Source organism: Balaenoptera physalus (genome assembly GCF_965194825.1).
Source record: "Balaenoptera physalus genome assembly, chromosome: Y".
Taxonomy (NCBI): domain Eukaryota; kingdom Metazoa; phylum Chordata; class Mammalia; order Artiodactyla; family Balaenopteridae; genus Balaenoptera; species Balaenoptera physalus.
Genome location: NC_138904.1, coordinates 95,669 through 114,815, shown reverse-complemented (window position 1 = coordinate 114,815; position 19,147 = coordinate 95,669). Strand labels below are relative to the sequence as shown.

General features: G+C 41.7%; 1 protein-coding gene across 4 annotated transcripts in view; it reads left to right on the top strand.

Annotated features, from left to right (window-relative positions):
* The window catches only part of PPP2R3B (protein phosphatase 2 regulatory subunit B''beta), a 63,758-nt gene that overhangs the window by 24,313 nt on the left and 20,298 nt on the right, over positions 1-19,147 (top strand). The window lies entirely within an intron of this gene.

Sequence of the window (19,147 nt, the reverse complement as noted above, 5' to 3'; positions counted from 1 at the left end):
CCTGTTCTGTGTGCTGAATAACTTCATGTGCTCCCTTTTGCTTTCAGTCTCCAGCGGTTGCCTTCTTTTCTTTTTCTAACAGCTTTCTTGAGATGTAATTCACATGCCACACAATTCACCCATTTAAAGTATACAACTCAGTAGTTTTTAGTGTATTCACAGAGTTGTGCAACCATCACTACAGTTAATTCTTATCACCACAGAAAGAAACCTTATACCCTTTGGCTGTCATCCCCCAATCCCCTTCTCCCCCATCCCTAGGAAACCACTAATCTGCTTTCTGTCTCTCTGGATTTGCCTGTTCTGGACGTTTCCTGTAAGTGGAATCACACACTGTGTGTCCTTCTGTGTCTGGCTTCTCTCACTGAGCATCATGTTTTCAAGGTTCGTCCACGTTGTAGCCCGTGCTTCACTCCTTTTTGATAAATTTATTTATTTACTTTTGGCTGTGTTAGGTCTTCGTTGCTGCATGCGGGCTTTCTCTAGTTGTGGCGAGCGGGGGCTGCTCTTCGTTGCGGCTTCTGTTGTTGCGGAGCACGGGCTCTAGGCACGCAGACTCAGTAGTTGTGGCTCGCGGGCTCTAGGAGCACAGGCTCAGTAGTTGTGGCGCACGGGCTCTAGGCGCGCAGGCTCAGTAGTTGTGGCTCGCGGGCTCTAGAGCGCAGGCTCAGTAGTTGTGGCGCACGGGCTTCGTTGTTCTGCGGCATGTGGGATCTTCCCAGACCAGGGCTCGAACCCGTGTCCCCTGCATTGGCAGGCAGACTCTTAACGACTGCGCCACCAGGGAAGTCCCTTCACTCCTTTTAATATTCCTTTACGTATTTATCCATTCATCCTTTCGTGGACACTTGGGTTGTTCCACCTTTTGGCTCTTGTGAGTGGTGCTGCTGTGAACATTCACGTGCTACAAGTTTTTGTGTAGACGGACATGTTTGCATTTCTCTTGGGTAGATACTTAGGAGTGGAATTGCTGGGTTAGGCAGTAACACTATTTAACTTTCTGAGGAACTAGGAGACTGTTTTCCAAAGCAGCTGCCCTGCTTTACATTCCCACCAGCACTGTGTGAGGGTTCCCGTTTATTCACATCCTTGCCAACACTTGTTACCTGTCTTTTTGATTAAAGACCATCCTATCCCAGTGTGTGTGAAGTGGTACCTCCTTGTGGTTTGGATTTGCATTTCCTTCATGGTTAATGTTGAGCCTCTGTTCATGTGCTTATTGGCCATTTCTATGTCTTCTTTGGAAAAACGTCTCTTCAGATCCTTTGACTATTTTTTCAGTTGGGGTATTTGTCATTTTATTGTTGAATTGTAAGAGTTCTTTATGCAGTCTAGATAGAATCCCTTATCGGATATATATAGTGTGCAAATATTTTCTCCCATTCTCTGGGTGATTTTTTTTCACTTTTTTAATATTAAAGTTGTTTTACATTGTGTTAATTTCTGCTGTACAGCAAAGTGATTCAGTTATACAGGTACACACATTCTTTTGTATATTCTTTTTCTTTATGCTTTATTATAGGATATTGAATATAGTTCCCTGTGCTATACAGTAAGACCTTGTTGTTTATCCATTCTATATATATTGGGTTGGCCAAAAAGTGCCTTCGGTTTTGGTTTTTGTACTTATTTATTTATTTCTTTCTAGCTGTATTGAGATTATTGACATACAACATTGTGTAAGCTTTATTGAGATTATTGACATACAACATTGTGTAAGTTTAAGGTGTACAACATAGCGATTCGATAGACGTATTTATTGCAAAATGATTATCACAGTAATGTTAGTTAGCACATCCATAACCTCACATACTTAGAACTTATTTTTTGTTTAATTGGGGTATAGTTGTTTTACAGTGTTCTGTTAGTGTCTACCGTACAGTGAAGTGGAGTTCCCTGTGCCATACAGCAGGTTCTTATTAGTCACCTGTCTTATACAGATCAGTGTATATATGTTAATCCCAGTCTCCGAGTTCATCCCACGCCCGCTTCCCCACCGTGGTGTCCATATGTTTGTTCTCTACGTCGGTGTCTCTTATTTCTGCCTTACAAACTGGTATATCTGTACCATTTTTCTAGATTCCACAAATATGCCTTTAATATACGATATTTGTTTTTCTTTTTCTGACTTCCGTCTGTATGACAGTCTCTAGGTCCATCCCTGTCTGTACAAATGACCCAATTTCGTTCCTTTTTATGGCTGAATAATATTCCATTGTATATGTGTATGCCTTCAGTTTTTAAGTAAAAAATAAAAGATACATTTTTCATTTTCACCAAGAACTTTATTGAACAACGTAGCCACCCTTTTGCTCCACTACCATCTGCCATTTTTCAGGCAACTTCATAATTCCATCTTCCCAAAACCTTTTATCTTTTTGAGCAAAGAACTGTTCCAGGTGCCTTTTACCGTCTTCCAGGGAATTGAAATTGTTTCCATTAAGAGAATTTTGTGAAGGCCTAAATAAATGGGAATCCAAAGGTGTGATGCCTGGTGAATACGGTGGCTGAATCAGAACTTCCCAGCCGAGCTCTAACAGTTTCTGCCTGGTCATCAAAGAAACATGTGGTCTTGCGTTATCCCGATGGAAGATTATGCGTTTACTGCTGACTGATTCTGGACGCTTTTCATCGAGTGCCGCTTTCAGTTGGTCTACTAGGGAGCAGTACTTGTTGCAATTAACCATTTCATTTTCCAGAAGGAGCTCATAATAGAGGACTCCCTTCCATTCCCACCATATACACAACATCACCTTCTTTGGATGAAGACCGGCCTTTGGTGTGGTTGGTGGTGGTTCATTTCACTTGCCCCACGATCTCTTCCTTTCCACATTATTGTACAGTATCCACTTTTCATCACCCGTCACAATTTGTTTTAAAAACGGAATGTTTTCATTATGTTTCAGTAGAGAGTCTCATGCAGCAATACGGTCAAGAAGGTTTTTTTCGCTTAAGTGGAACCCAAACATCAAAGTGATTCACATCACCAAACTGGTGCAAATGATTTTCAACGCTTGATTTGGATATTGTGAGTATGTTGGCTGTCTCCTGCGTGGTATAACATAGATTGTTCTCAGTTAACGTCTGGATTTGATTGTTATCAACTTCAACTGGTCTACCCGAGCGTGGAGCATTGTCCGGCGAGAAATCTCCAGCACGAAACTTCGCAAACCACTTCTGACACGTTTGATCAGTCATGGCACCTTCTCCATACACTGCACCAATCGTTTTTTTGCGTTTAGGTTGCGTTTTTACCTTTCTTGAAATAATAAAGCATAATATACTGAAAATGTTGCTTTTTTTCTCCCATCTTCAATATTAAAATGGCTACACAAAAATTTAACCAATTTTGATAAGTCTTTTTTTAAATGCATGCTGGTATGACAGCTGTCACATACAGTCTAACAAAATTGTTTTGAATGAAGTTAAATCAACTAAGTGCTACTAGAGCCATCTTACCAAAAAAACCCAAACAAACCTTTTGGCCAACCTGATACTAGTTTGCGTCTGCTAATCCCAAACTCTCAATCCATCCCTCCCCCACCCCTCCTCCCCCTTGGCAACCAAAGTCTGTTCTCTGTGTCTGTGAGTCTTTCTGTTTTGTAAACAAGTTCATTTGTATCATTTTTGAGATTCCACATATATTTACGTTGTCATATGATATTTGTTTTTCTCTGACTTACTTCACTTAGTATGATTATCTCTAGGTCCATGAATGTTGCTGCAAATGGCATTATTTCACTCTTTTTTTTTATGGCTGAGTAATGTTCCATAGTATATATGTACCACATCTTCTTTATCCATTCCTCTGTCTCTGGACGCTTAGGTTGCTTCCATGTCTTGACTGTTGTGAATAGTGCTGCTGTGAACATAGGGGTGCATATATCTTTTTGAATTGTAGTTTTGTCCAGATATATGCCCAGGAGTGGGGCTGCTGGAACATATGGTAACTCTATTTTTAGTTTTCTGAGGAACCTCCGTACTGTTTTCCATAGTGGCTGCACCAGCTTACGTTCCCACCAACAGTGTAGGAGGTTTCCCTTTTCTCCACACCTTCTCCAGCATTTGTTATTTGCAGGCTTTTTAATGATGGCTCTTCTGACCAGTGTGAGGTGGTGTCTCATTGTAGATTTGATTTGCACTTCTCTGATAACTAGGGATGTTCAGCATCTTTTCATGTGCCTGCTGGCCATCTTTCTTCTTTGGAGAAATGTCTATTTACGTTCTCCGCCCATTTTTTGATTAGGTTTTTTTGTTGTTGTTGAGTTGCATGAGCTGACTGTATATTTCGGAAATCAATCCCCTGTCGGTTGCATCCTCTGCAAACATTTTCTCCCCTTCCGTAGGTTGTCTTCGTTTTGTTCATGGTTTCCTTTGCTGTGCAAGAAAAAGCTTGTAAGTTTGTTTAGGTCCCATATGTTTATTTTTGTTTTTATTTCTGTTGCCTCGGGAGACTGGCCTAAGAAAACATTGGTACGATTTATGTCAGAGGATGTTTTGCCTATGTCTCTTCTGGGAGTTTTATGGTGTCATGTCTTGTATTTAAGTCTTTAAGACATTTTGAGTTTATTTTTGTGTATGGTGTGAGGATGTGTTCTAACTTCGTTAATTTACATGCATCTGTCCAACTTTCCCACCACTACTTGCTGAAGAAAGTGTTTTATTTCCATTGTATATTCTTGCCTCCTTAGTCGAAGATTAATTGACCACAGGTGTGTGGGTTTATTTCTGGGCTCTCTGTTCTGTTCCATTGATCTATGTGTCTGTTTTTGTGCCAGTACCACAGTATTTTGATTACTGTAGCTTTGCAGTATTTTGTCAAGTCTGGGAGGGTTATGACTCCTGCTTTGTTTTTTTCCCTCAGGATTGCTTTGGCAATTCTGGGTCTTTTACGGTTCCATATCAATTTTAGGATTATTTGTTCTAGTTCTGTGAAAAATGTCATGGGTAATTTGTTAGGAGCTGCATTAAATCTGTAGATTGCTTTGGGCAGTATGGCCATTTTAACAATATTCATTTTTCCAGTCCAGGAGCATGGGGTATCTTTCCATTTCTTTGAATCATCTTTAACTTCCTCTGTTAATGTTTTATAGTTCTCAGCATGTAAGTCTTTCACGTCCTTGGTCAGGTTTATTCCTTAGTTTTTGGGGGGTTTTTTTGTTTTTTGTTTTTTTGTTTTTTTGGTGTGATTTTAAAAGGTTTTTTTTTTTTTTAACATTCACTTTCTGCTCTTTCATTTTTAGTGTAAAGAAATGCATCCAATTTCTGTACGTTAAAGTGTAAAGAAATGCAGCTGATTTCTGTATGTTAATCGTGTATCCTGGTACCTTGCTGAATTCGTTTATCAGTTCTAGTAGTTTTTGTGTGGAGTCTTTAGGGTTTTCTATATATAGTATCATGTCATCTGCACGTAGTGACAAGTTTACCTCTTCCCTTCCAGTTTGGATACCTGTTCCTCTTTCTTGTCTGATTGCTGTGGCGAAGACTCCCAGTACTGTGTTGAATAGAAGTGGTGAGAGGAGGCATCCTTGTCTTGTTCCAGATTTTAGCAGGAAGGCTCTTAACTTTCCCCCTTTGAGTGTATGTCGGCTGTGGGCTTGTCATAAATAACTTTTATTATGTTTAGATCTGTTCCCTCTATACCCATTCTGGTAGGAGTTTTTATCATGAATGGATGTTGAATTTTGTCAAGTGCTTTTTCTGCATCTATTGAGATGATCCTGTGGTTTTTGTCTTTCCTTTTGTTGATGTGGTGTTTCACATTGATTTGTATATGTTGAACCATCTTTGTGAACTTGGGGTGAATCCCACTGGGTCATGGTGTATGATCTTTTTTATGTGTTGTTGGATTCGGTTTGCTAGTATTTTGTTGAGAATTTTTGCATCTGTGTTCATCAAAGGTATTAGCCTGTAATTTCCTTTTTGGTAGTGTCTGGTTTTGGTATTGGGTCGATGGTGGCGTCACAGAATGTCTTTGGGGGTGTTCCCTTCTCTTCAGTCTTTTGAAAGAGTTTGAGAAGGACTGGTAAAAGTTCTTTGTATGTTTGGTAGAATTTGCCTGTGAAGCCATCTGGTCCTGGACTATTGTTTGTATGGAGTTTTTTTTTTTATTACAGATTCTATTTCACTTCCAGTTTTCAGGCTTTCAAATTATCTTATTTCTTGTTGATTCAGTTTTGGTGGGTTTTATGTTTCTAGAAAGTTGCCCATGTCTTCTAGGTTGTCGAATTTGTTGGCGTGTGGTTGTTCGTAACATTCCCTTACGGTTTTTGTATTTCTGTGGTATCGGTTGATGTTTCTCCTTTTCCATTTCTTATCTTGTTCATTTGAGTCTCCTCTCTCTCTTTGGTGAGCCTGGCCAGAGCTTTGTCAGGTTTTGTTGGGTTTGGTACCCTTTCAAAGAACAAGCTTTTGGTCTTATTGATTTTTTCCCTGGTTTTTAATCTTTATTTTATTTATTTCTTCTTTATTATCTCCTTCCTCTTGCTGACTTTAGGTTTTGTTTGTTCTTCTTTTTTCTAAGTCTTTTATGTGGTAGGTTAGGTAGTTTACTTGAGATTTTTCTTGTTTCTTGAGGAAGGCCTGTTATCTCTATGAACTTCCCTCTAAGAACTGCTTTTGTTGCATCCATCCCATAGATTTGTATGGTTGTGTTTTCGTTTTCATTTGTCTCAAGGTAGTTTTTAATTTACTTTTTGATTTCCTTGCTGACCCATTGGTTTTTTTAGTAGCATATTGTTTAGTCGCCATGTAATCTTTTTTTCTCATTTCTTTTCCCGTGGTTGATTTCCTGTTTCATGCTGTTGTGGTCAGAGAAGATGCTTGAAATAATCTCTATACCATTAAATTTGTTGAGGTTTGTTTTGTGCCCTAGTACATCGTCAATTCTAGAGAATGTTCCATGTGCACTTGAAAAGAATGTGTATTCTGGTTTTCTTGGATGTAATGTCCTGAAAATATCAATTAAGTGTAACTGTTCTGTTGTATCATTTAGGAGCTCTATTGTCTTACTGATTTTCTGTCTGGAGATCTGTCCATTGATGTGAGTGGGGTGTTAAAGTCTCCTATAATTATTGTATTCCTATCAATTTCTCCCTTTTATGTCCGCTAGTATTTGTTTTATGTATTTGGGTGCATATATGTTGATGAGTGTAATATCCTCTTCTTGTGGTGATCTTTTTGTCATTATATGGTGTCCTTCTTTATCTTTCTTTATGGCCTTTTTTTTAAAGTCTATTTTGTCTGATATAAGTATTGTGACCCCTGCTTTTTTGTCATTTCTGTTTGCGTGAAATACCTTTTTCCCCTCCCTTTACTTTCAATCTGTGCATGTCCTTTGCCCTAAGGTAGGTCTCTTGTGGGCAGGATATTGTAAACTCTTGTTTTTTAATACAATCTGCCATTCTATGTCTTTTTTTTTTTCTGTTTGCGCCGAGCGGCTTATGGGATCTTAGTTTCCCGAGCATGGTTTGAATCTGGGCCATGGAAGTGAAAGTGCTGAGTCCTAACAACTGGACCGCCGGGGAACTCCTCTATGTCTTTTTTTTTTTTTTTAATTTTATTTATTTATTTATTTTATTTATTTTTGGCTGTGTTGGGTCTTCGTTTCTGTGCGAGGGCTTTTCTCCAGTTGAGGCAAGTGGGGGCCGCTCTTCATCGTGGTGCGCGGGCCTCTCACTATCGCGGCCTCTCTTGTTGCGGAGCACAGGCTCCAGACGCACAGGCTCAGTAATTGTGGCTCACGGGCCCAGTCGCTCTGCGGCATGTGGGATCTTCCCAGACCAGGCCTCGAACCCGTGTCCCCTGCATTGGCAGGCAGATTCTCAACCACTGTGCCACCAGGGAAGCCCCTCTGTGTCTTTTTTTTTTTTTTTTTTTTTTTCCCCTCTGTGTCTTTTGATTGGAGCATTTAGTCTGTTGACATTTAAGGTAATTATTCATAAGTAATGTATTCATTGCCATTTTAAACCTTGCTTTCCAGTTGATTATATGTTTCTTTTTTGTTTTTCTTTTTGTGGCTTGATCATTTCCTTTTATTTTATGCTTGTGTTCTCTGGTTTTTGTGAATCTACTGTATGTTTTTGATTTGTGGTTATCCTGTTTTTCCAAGTATGTCAACCCCTTCCTACATCTGCTTACGTTAGACTGATAGTCATATAGGCTCAGACACGTTCTGAAAAAGAGAGTCTATGTTTTCTTACTCTCCTCCTCCACATGTTGTGATGTTGATGTCCTCTTTTGCATCTTCATGTTTATCCTTTTGCTGTTCCTTGTGTTTATCATTGCTTTCACAAATAGGTTTTTTTTCTTTTTGATTTGTATACTGGCTTATTTAAGTGATTTATTTCCCAATTGTGATTTCCTCTTTCCTATATCTTCTCGCTTCGTTTCTAGTTAGAGAAGACCTTTCAATATTTCTTTCTTTTTATTTTTAACTTTTTTATTTTATAGTGTAGTACAGCTGATTAACAGTGTTGTGATAGTTTCAGGTGCACAGCAAAGTGACTCGGACATACTCAATATTTTTTTTAGGATAGGTTTAGAATTGCTGTATCCTTTTAGTTTTTGCTTGTCAGAGAAATTCTTTGTCTCTCCTTCTATTCTAAATGATAATCTTGCTGGGTAGAGTATTCTGGGTTGCAGATTTTTCCCTTTCAAGACTTGGAATATGTTTTGCTACTCCCTTCCGGCCTGCAGCATTTCTGTAGAGAAATCAGCTGATAGCCTTATAGGGGTTCCCTTGTAATTAACTCTTTGTTTTCCTCTTGCTGCCTTTAGAATCTTCTCTTTAACTTTTGTGATTTTTGTTATAGCGTGTCCTGGTGTAACTCTATTTGGGTTCTTCTTGTTTGCGACCCTCTGTGCTTCCTGTATCTGGATATCTGTTTCCTTCTTTAGGTTTGGGAAGTCCGTTCCCTACGTCTGTCATTCTATTCCTGCCTTGCAAAGAGGTTCATCCATACCACTTTCCTAGATTCCACCTACATACGTTAATATACGATATTCGTTTTTCTCTTTCTGACTGACTTCACTCTGTATGACAGGCTCTAGGTCCATCCACATCTCCACAAATGACCCAGTTTCATTTCTTTTTATGGCTGAGTAATGTTTTGTTGTATATATGTACCACATCTTCTTTATCCATTCATCTGTTGACGGACATTTAGGTTGTTCCCAAGTCTTGGCTGTAAATAGTGCTGCAGTGAACGTTGGGGTACACGTGTCTTTTTGAATTATGGTTTTCTCAGGGTATATGCCCAGTAGTGGGATTGCTGGGTGATATGGTAGTTCTATTTTTAGTTTTTTAATGAATGTCCATACTGTCCTCCATAGTGGCTGTATCAATTTACATTCCCACCAACAGTGCAAGAGGGTTCCCTTGTCTCCACACCCTCTCCCACATTTATTGTTTGTAGATTTTCTGTTGATGCCCCTTAATTTTTTGTTCTAGTTCTGTGAAAAATGCCATTGGTAATTGGATAGAGATTGCATTGGATCTGTAGATTGCTTTGGGTAGTATAGTCATTTTCACAATATTGATTCTTCCAATCCAAGAATATGGAATATCTCTCCGTCTGTTTGTATCATCTTTGATTTCTTTCATCAGTGTTTTATAGTTTTCTGAGTACAGGTCTTTTGCCTCCTTAGGCGGCTTTATTCCTAGGTATTTTATTCTTTTTGTTGCAATGGTAAATGGGATCGGGTCCTTAATTTCTCTTTCTGATCTTTCATTATGAGTGTATATGAATGCAAGCAATTTCTGTACTTTAATTTTGTATCCGGCAACTTTACCGAATTCATTGATTAGCTCTAGTAATTTTCGGGTGGCATCTTTAGGATTTTCTATGTATAGTATCATGTCACCTGCAAACAGTGATAGTTTTACTTCCTCTTTTCCAATTTGTATTCCTTTTATTTCTTTTTCTTCTCTGATTGCCGTGGCTAGGACTTCCAAAACTATGTTGAATAATAGTGGCGAGAGTGGACATCCTTGTCTCATTCCTGATCTTAGAGGAAATACTTTCAGTTTTTCACCATTGAGAATGATGTTTGCTGTGGGTTTGTCATTATATGGCCTTTATTATGCTGAGGTAGTTTCCCTCTATGCCCACTTTTTGGAGAGTTTTTATCATAAGTGGGTGTTGAGTTTTGTCAAAAGCTTTTTCTGCATCTATTGAGATGATCATATGGTTTTTATTCTTCAACTTGTTAATATGTTGTATCAGATTGATTGATTTGTGTATATTGAAGAATCCTTGCATTCCTGGGATAAATCCCACTTGATCATGATGTATGATCCTTTTAGTGTTTTGTTGGATTCTGTTTGCTAGAATTCTGTTGAGGATTTTTGCATCTATGTTCATCAGTGACATTGGTCTGTAATTTTCTTTTTTTTTTTTTAATTAATTAATTAATTTGTTTGTTTTTGTTTTTGGCTGTGTTGGGTCTTCGTTGCTGCGCGCGGGCTTTCTCTAGTTGCAGTGAGCGGGCTTCTCATTGTTGTGGCTTCTCTTGTTGTGGAGCATGGGCTCTAGGCACGCAGGCTTCAGTAGTTGTGGCACATGGTCTCAGTAGTTGTGGCTTGCGGGCTTTTGAGTGCAGGCTCAGTAGTGGTGGCGCACGGGCTTAGTTGCTCCACGGCATGTGGGATCTTCCTGGGCCAGGGCTCGAACCTTTGTCCCTTGCGTTGGCAGGCAGATTCTTAACCACTGCGCCATCAGGGAAGCCCTGTAATTTTGTTCTTTTGTGATATCCTTGTCTGCTTTTGGCCTTGTAGAAGAAGTTTGGGAGGGTTCCTCCCTCTGCAGTTTTTTTGGAAGAGTTTGAGAAGGATAGGTGTTAGATCTTCTCTAAATGTTTGATAGAATTTGCCTGTTAAGCTCTCTCTGGTCCTGGACTCTTATTTGCTGGAAGATTTTTAATTACAGTTTCAATTTCATTACTTGTGATTCGTCTGTTTATATTTTCTAATTCTTCCTGGTTCAGTTGTGGAAAGTTGTACCTTTCCAAGAATTTGTTCATTTCTTCCAGGTTGTGCATTTTATTGGCATAGAGTTGCTTGTAGTAGTCTTTTATGATCCTTTGTATTTCTGTGGCGTCAGCTGTAGTTTCTCCTTTTGCATTTCTAATTTTATTGATTTGAATCCTCTCTCTTTTTTTCTTGATGAGTCTGGCTAAAGGTTTGTCAATTTTGTTTATCTTCTCAAGGAACCAGCTTTTAGTTTTATTGATCTTTGCCATTGTTTTCTTCCTTTTTGTTTTCTTCATTTCTGCTCTGATATTTATGATTTCTTTCCTTCTGTTAACTTTAGTTTTCTTTTGTTCTTGTTTCTCTAGTTGCTAGGTGTAAGGTTAGATTGTTTATGTGAGATTTTTCTTGTTTCCTGAGGTGTGATTGAATTGCTGTAAACTTCCCTCTTTGAACTGCTTTTGCTGCATCCCATAGGTTTTGGGTTGCTGTGTTTTCATTGTCATTTGTTTCTATGTATTTTTTAAATTTCCTCAGTGATCTCTTGGTTATTTGGTAGCATATTGTTTAGCCTCCATGTGTTTGTATTTTTTTACAGTTTTTTTCCTGTAATTGATTTCTAATCTCACAGCGTTGTGGTCGGAAAAGATGCTTGCCACGATTTTCAATTTTCTTAAATTTTCCAACGCTTGATTTGTGACCCAAGATGTGATCTATCCTGGAGAATGTTCCGTGTGCACTTGAGAAGAACGTGTGTTCTGCCGCTTTCGGGTGGAATGTCCTATAAATATCAATTAAATCTGTCTGGTCTATTGTGTCATTTAAAGCTTGTGTTTTCCTGTTTATTTTCTGTCTGGATGATCTGTCCATTGGTATAAGTGGGGTGTTAAAGTCCCCCACTATTATTGTGTTACTGTCAATTTCCGCTTTTATGCCTCTTAGCAATTTGCCTTATGTATTGAGGTGCTTCTGTGTTGGGTGCATATATATTTATAATTGTTATATCTTCTTGGATTGATCCCTTGATCATTATGTAGTGTCCTTCCTTGTCTCTTGTAACATTCTTTATTTTAAAGTCTATTTTACCTGATATGAGTATTGCTCCTCCAGCTTTCTTTTGATTTCCATTTGCGTGGAATATTTTTTTCCATCCACCCCTCACCCTCACTTCCAGTCTGTATGTAGCCCTAGGTCTGAAGTGAGTCTCCTGTAGATAGCGTATATACAGGTGTTGTTTTTGTATCCATTCAGCCAGTCTGTGTCTTTTGGTTGGAGCATTTAATCCGTTTGCATTCAAGATGATTATTGATATGTATGTTCCTATTACCATTTTCTCAGTTGTTTTGGGTTTGCTTTTGTGGGTCTTTTTCTTCTCTTGTGTTTCCCTGCTAGCGAATTTCCTTTAGCATTTGCTGTAAAGCTGGTTTGGTGGTGCTGAATTCTCTTTGCTTTTGCTTGTTTGTAAAACTTTTGATTTCTCTGTCGAATCTGAATGAGATCCTTGCTGGGTAATCTTAGTTGTAGCTTTTTCCCTTTCATCGTTTTAAATATATCCTGCCACTCCTTTCTGACCTGCAGAGTTTGTGCTGAAAAATCAGCTGATAACCTTATGGGGATTCCCTTGTATGTTATCTGTTGCTTTTCTGTTGTTGCTTTTAATATTTTTTGTTTGAATTTAATTTTTATTAGTTTGATTAATAAGGGTCTTGGTGTGTTTCTTGTTGGGTTTACCTTGTATGGGACTCTGTGCACTTCCTGGGCTTGGGTGGCTCTTTCCTTTCTCATGTGAGGGAAGTTTTAAATTGTAATCTCTTCACATATTTTCTCAGACCCTTCCTCTTCCTCTTCTTCTTCTGGGACCCCTATAATTTGTACATTGGTGTGTGTAATGCTGTCCCAGAGGTCTCTGAGACTGTCCTCATCTCTTTTCATTTTTTTCCCTTTATGCTGTTCCTCGGCAGTTGTTTCCACCATTCTATCCTCCAGCTCACTTATTCGTTCTTCTGCTTCAGTTATTCTGCTGTGGATTCCTTCTGGTGTATTTTTCATTTCAGTTATTGTGTTGTTCATCTCTGTTTGTTCTTTAGTTCTTCTAGGTCCTTGTTAAACACTTCTTGTATTTTTGCGATCCGTGCCTCCATTCTGTTTCCAAGATTTTGGGTCATCATTACTGTCATTTCTCTAAATTCTTTTTCAGCCAAGTTGTCTATTTCCTCTTCATTTATTTGGTCTTGTAGGTTTTTATCTTGCTCTCTCATCTGTAACATATTTTTTTTGTCATCTCATTTTTTTGATGGGTGGGGCTGTGTTCCTGTTTCTTGCTGGTTGTTTGGCCTCAGGCATCTAGTACTGCAGTTTCCAGGCAGTTGTGTAGAGCCGGGTCTTGGTGGACGATGAGGACATCCGGGAGACCTCACACTGCCTAATATTCCCTGGGGCCTGAGGTTCTCTGTTAGTCCAGAGGTTTGGACTTGGTGCTCCTACCACAGGAGCTGAGGCCCGACCCCCAGCCTCGGAATCGAGATCCCACAAGCCACACGGCACAGCAAAAAAAAAAAAAAAAAAAAGCAAAGCAGGGCAATAACAAAGAATAAAAACAAAAATAAAATTAGAAAAATAAAAATATTGTAAAATTAAAAATAAAACAACAACAACAAGGCAAAACAGAACCACAACAGCAAAAAAGAAGAAAAAAGGGGGCTGGAAGAGGCCTGAGGGATGGGGCTTAGGCCTAGCGCAGAGGGAGGGGCCCTGGAGGGCTGAGGGTTAGGCCCAGGACCCCAGCAGGCTCGCCAGGGCCCGAGAGGTCGGGGGAGACGCTGGCCACGTTCCCCTCTGATCCCCTGATCGCCTCTCCCCATCCCCGCTGACCCTCCTCCGCTGTAGGAACCCCTCCCCTCACCGCCCCGAGGGTGCCGGTCCCATCCCACCTCCACGTTTCCTTCCCTCCTCCTTCCCCTCCACGTCCCGCCCAGTGTAAAGACCTTACATTTAGGTCTTTAATCCATTTTGAGGTTTTTTTTGGGTATGGTATTACACAGTGTTCTAATTTCTTTCTTTTACATGTAGCTGTCCAACTTTCCCAGCACCACTTATTGAAGAGACTGTCTTTTCTCCATTGTATATTCTTGCCTCCTTTGTCATAGATTAATTGACCATAGGTGCATGGGTTTAGCTCTGGGCTTTCTATCCTGTTCCATTGAATCGTGTGTCTGTTTTTATGCCAGGACCATACTGTTTTGATTACTGTAGCTTTGTAGTGTAGTCCAAAGCCAGGGAGCCTGATTCCTCCAGTTCTGTTTTTCTTTCTCAAGATTGCTTTGGTTATTTGGGGGTCTTTGTGTTTCCATATAGATTAAAATTTTTTTTCTTCTAGTTCTATGAAAAATGCCATTGGTAAATTGATAGGGTTTGCACTGCATCTGTAGATTGCCTTGGGTAGTATATTCATTTTGGCAGTATCGATTCTTTCAATCCAAGAACTCAAATCTGCACATTTGATCCTTTGTCTTCATAGGGTTATTTATCTCTCCTTCTGACTAGTCATGCTAGAGGTTAACTTATATTTTTTCAGATAAGAATCTATCAGCTTCATTGAGTACTTTAATTTTTTGTTCATCTCCTTCATGAACCTCTGCTTTCACTTTTGTTACTTTCTTACATTTTTTTTATTGTCACTTTTTTCCAGCTTCTTGAATTGAACAATTAATTATTTTTCAGTCAGCTTTATTGAGATAAAATTGACACAGAGTAAGACTCCCCAGTTCTAAGTATACAGTTTGACAGAATTTGATAAATGTTCACCCCTGTGGATCCACATCACCGGCAAGGTAGGGAACACTAATCCCCCAGGAACGTCCCTTGGACTCCTTGATCAGTGGGTTGGGCCAGAGGGAGTGGCTTGGGCATCTGCCCACCCCCTTGGTGGTGCCATGTACAGGGATCATGGGTGCAGGACCCTGCTTTTGCTCCTGGCACCGCAGAAGTGACAGTTAGGTTCTGACTTCTTTGTGTCTTGTTCATAATTTGCCCCAGCTGCACGTGTGTGCAGTTATTTTTAGTCTCTTATAGTTTCTTTGTATCTGTTGCTGGAGGAGACGTTTGTCCATGTGCAAGCCCTGCAGCAAAGGGTCCCAGGTCCCAGCCTACCTCACCCTCACTCCCTGGCCCTATGGTGCTATTGTTTTGCCTTGTCTAGAATTGCACATGAATGGGATCGTGTGGTGGGTTGTCTTGGGTTTTTCTGGCCTCTTTCTCCCAGCCTAATTGTCAATGTTCGTCCTTAGCATTTACTGCTAAGTAGCATTCTGTGCAGGCACGTCCCTTGGTGTATCTGTTTACTGGTGGATGAAAGGTTGTTCCCAGTTTTGTCTCATGAATAAAGCTGTTGTGTACGTCTGTACACAGGATTTGTGCAACACCTTTGCAAGTTCTCTGAGGTGAGAAATGCTGCAGAGTTGAATTGCTTGGTCATCTGGTGACTCTATTGTTTAATTTTATAAGAAACTGTGAAACCGTCTTCCAGTGTGGGCTGTCCGTTACGTGTGTCCAGCCAGCGGTGTGTGAGACGCCAGTTGCTCTGTAAGCTGTCAGCACTTGGTGTTGACGCTTTTTAACTTTAGCCGAGCTGGTGCCCATGCAGAGGTCACTTACTGTGGCTTTGTGTCTCATTTCCCTAATGATTATGTTCAGTCCCTGGTTGTGTGTTTGTTTCTCATCAGCATCTTTTTCTTTTTTTGGCAGCTCTCTTGAGGTATAACTGATGTGAGGTAAACAGTAGATGTTTACGGTGTACCATTTGGTGAGCTTTGATGTGTGTGAATCCCCGTGAGACTATGCAGACAGTCGAGATGAGAAGCATTTCCAGCCTCCCCCCAACTTGGCTCCTTTCCAGTCCATCCTGGCCCAGCCCCAGGCCCCCACTGGTCTACTTTCTGTCACTGTGGATCAGTTAGAGTTTCCTAGAACTTCATGTAAATAGAATCACACAGTAGGTACTTATTTTTTTAATTGTGGTAAAATTCACATAAAAATCTATCAGCACGTTAGCCATTCTAAAATCTAAAATTTAGAGGCCTTACTACACACACAGTGTTGCACGACCCTTACCACTGTCTAGTTCCGGAACATTCTCCTAACCCCAAAAGAAGCTCTGGGCCCCTTGGCAGTCGCTGCACTCCCCCTCCCCCAGCCCCTGACACCGCTCATCTGCTTCTTGTCTCTGGATTTGCCTGCTCTAAATATTTCACGTGAGTGGAACCAGGACTAACTGTCCTGTGTCTGACGTCTTTCCTGTACTTGGCATCACGTCCTCGAGGTCCATGCGCGTGGTGGCCTGTGTCAGAGCTTCTCTCCTTTCCACGGCTGGGCCATGTTCCATTGGGTGCTTGCGCCCCGTTCTGCTTATTCAGTCACCCGTAGCTGGGCGTTTGGGTGGTTTCCACCTTTCGGCTGTCGCGAGCAGTGCTCCTGTGAACACTTGAGTACGAGTGTTTGTGTGAGGCCCCGTTTTCAGTTCTTTCGGCTGGGGGGGGGTGGGCGGTGGTGTGGGTGTGTGTACACACACCTAGGAGTGGAATTGCTGGGTCATGTGGTGATTCTGCGTTTGACGTACGGAGGGACCACCCTGCTGATTTCCACGGCAGCTGCGCCATTTGCGTCCCCACCAGCACGTGTGGGTCCCGTCGCTCCACACCCTCAGCACACTTGCTCTTCTCTCCCTTTAATTGTAGCCGTTTGTCTTGGTTCAGGCTGATGTACCAATCCTGCAGACTGGGTGGCTTATAAAACAGGAGTTTACTTCTCATAGTTCTGGAGGCTGGACGTCCGAGATCAGGGTGTCAGCAGGGCTGGTTCTGGTGAGGGCCGTCCTCTGGGGCACAGAAGTTTCTTGCTGTGCCCTCACGCGGAAGAAGGGGTGAGGGAGCTCTCTGGAGTCCCTTTTGTAAGGACACTAATCCCGTTCATGACCTCATCACCTCCCAAAGGCTCCACCTCCTAACACCATCACCTCGGGGATTAAGTTTCAACATAAGACCTTTGCGGGGTGGGGTGGGGACACGGACATTCAGACCATAGCTCTATCCTACTGGGTATATGGAGACAGCTTGTTTTAATTTGCACATTTCTAATGACTATCAGTACTGAGCGAGCATCTTTTAAGTGTGCCCATTTATCATTGTATGTCTTCTTTCATGACATGCCTGTTCAGGTAGATCATTTGCCCGTTTAAAAATCTGGTGTTTTCTTACTGTTGAGTTATATGTGCTTTGCATACATTCTAGGTACAAGTCCTTTGTCAGAGGTACTGTGTAGCAGACGTTTTCTCCCAATGTTCTCTTGTCTTTCTGCTCTCGTAACAGTGTTTGGAATTGCAAACGTTTTTCATTTTGATTGTGTCCAGTTTTCAGATTTTTTCCCCACTTGGTTTATGCATTTGTATCCTTGATGGGAAGTGTTGGCAAATCCGAGGCCAGTAGGATTTTTCTCATGTGTTTTCTTCTAAAGGCCGATTCGGGTAACTCTTCCCTTCAGGTCTGTGCTCCACTCTGAGCTGGGTATTGGCGCATGTGGGGTAGGAGGGAAGGTGCGTCTCTGCACACGGTGTCCAGTGGCCCCAGACCCGCTCGCTGGGCACCCCGTCCGCCCGCTGACTTGCCTTGGCACCTTCTTCCGACGGGAATTGCCGTACGCGAGTCTGTCCCTGGACGCTCTTGGGTGTTGGTGACGGGCCGTCTGTCACAGCAGGACAGCACTGGCCCCGCTGCTGTAGCTTCACTGCTGTGTTCACGTCCGGCAGTGCTGATTTTCCTGCTTCTCTCTGATTCTCAAGTGCTGCGACTGCTCTGGTGTCTCTGCATTCCCACGTGAACTGCAGAATCACCGTCCCCACGCCTGCTGGGGAAAGAAGCCTGCTGGGATTCGGGTTGTGATCGTTTGAGTGTGTAGGTGAATTTGGGGACAGTCCACGCCTTTCCAACATCGAGTCTGCCGGGTTATGACCCCGGCATTTCTCAGACTCTAAGTCATCATTAATTTCTCTCAGTACCGTTTTGTCATGTTGGTCTTTCCTCAAACGTATGAATACTTGGGCATAACCCAGTGTTTCATGTCTTTGACGATACTGTCAGTAGCGTTATTTTGCTTCAGTTCATGGCTGTTCCTTGAAGTGTGCAGAACTGCTGTTGGTTTTTGTGTGTTGGCTTTGGACGACACATAAGATCACTTTTTCAGGTTCCTTAGGAGTTTCCAGTAGACGATCACGCCCTCTGCACATGAAGAGAGTGTCCCCGTTTGCTCCGTAATCTGCGGGTCTTGTATCCTCTTTCCTGCCCTGTTCGCTGTGCTGGCTGGGCCTCCGTGAGGACGTTGACTCGGGGTATGGGAGCACCATAGCCCTCGCCCCCCCAGCCTTGGGGCGCGTCACTCCCCGCAGACGCAGCGTGGGAGCTGCAGCTGCTCCTGTGTCCTTTATCAGGTTGAGGAACCTAGTTTGCTGAGAGCCCTTTTACTGTGTAAAATCTTGAACGCGTGTTGAAATATGCTTTTCTGCACGTATTGAGTGCTCCTGTGGCTTTTCTTCTTCCCTCAAGCCGTCTTGCGTCTTTGGATGAATCCCACTTCATCATAAATCCTGTCTCTTCCTCCTTCCGTGCTTTTGGGTTCTGATTGTTTGTGTCTTGTTAGGGTTCAAATCCAGGCTCCGGAAGGACGCCCATCTGGAGACGCGTTGTCCAGTGAGTTCTCTGGCTCGGCAGCAGGGTGGCCTGGCCTCACAGCATTGGTTGGGTTATTGAGCCGCGTGTTTAGAACTGGGATGGTGTTTCACGATAAACGTTTGGCAGAATTCACAGTGAAGCATTTGGGGTTGGACATTCTCTCCCTGGGAAGGTTGTGGACATTGAGTTTGATGGGGTAGTTCCCGTCCTTCAAGTGTGTGCCCAGCTCCTGTGACTTGGTGAATTTATTGACACACATTGTTGATAAGAATCCACACGTTTAGGGTCTGTACTGACTGACGTCCCTCTGCCACTTCTGATGTTGGCATTTGTGTCTTCTGTCCTTATCCTCAGTTGGTTTGGCCAGAAGTTTTTTATTTTCCTGATCTCTTCTGAGAACTAGCTTTTAGTTTTGCTAACTTTTTTGTAGTGATTTCCTATCGCATTGATTTCCCGTCTG